The sequence below is a fragment of the Rattus norvegicus genome, chromosome 11 (assembly GCF_036323735.1).
Source record: "Rattus norvegicus strain BN/NHsdMcwi chromosome 11, GRCr8, whole genome shotgun sequence".
In the NCBI taxonomy this organism is placed as follows: domain Eukaryota; kingdom Metazoa; phylum Chordata; class Mammalia; order Rodentia; family Muridae; genus Rattus; species Rattus norvegicus.
The window spans coordinates 228,471-229,009 of record NC_086029.1 but is presented as its reverse complement, the minus strand read 5'-3'; positions in this window follow the sequence as shown (position 1 = coordinate 229,009).

Below are 539 nucleotides of genomic sequence, written 5' to 3'. Positions count from 1 at the left end.
AAATTATCCCTCCACACCTTCGCCCCTCCCCCCACCACTCGAGGATGTCTCCCTGGGGGGGGGGCGGGGGGGTTGGGTGGACTCGTGTAGGCATACCTCTCCTCCCTTGGCTTTCCGGTCCACTTCGCTCCAGCATACCTAACTCTTTGGAAATGGTAATAGAGTTCATGACACACCCTCACAGAGAGAGGAAGAGTCCGATCGTTCACTGATTCGCTCTCAGCCAGCCTCGCCCTGACAGCTCAGGCATGTCTAAATCCGAATGTGGGCAATATTTACATGACTTGACTTGGTGCTTCTAACTTTTTCTCTCTCTTTTTTTTTTTTCTTCTTTAGTATTTTTTTCTTTACCCTACAAACAGCACACTGCAGCTGTCTTCGGACACACAGCAGATCGATCCCATAACAGAGGGTTGTGAGCCACCATGGGAATAGAACTCAGGACCTCTGGAAGAACACAGTCAGAACTCTTAACTGCTGACTCCATTATTTCCGATTAATGTTTAATGTTTATTTTATTTTATTTTATTTTATTTTCG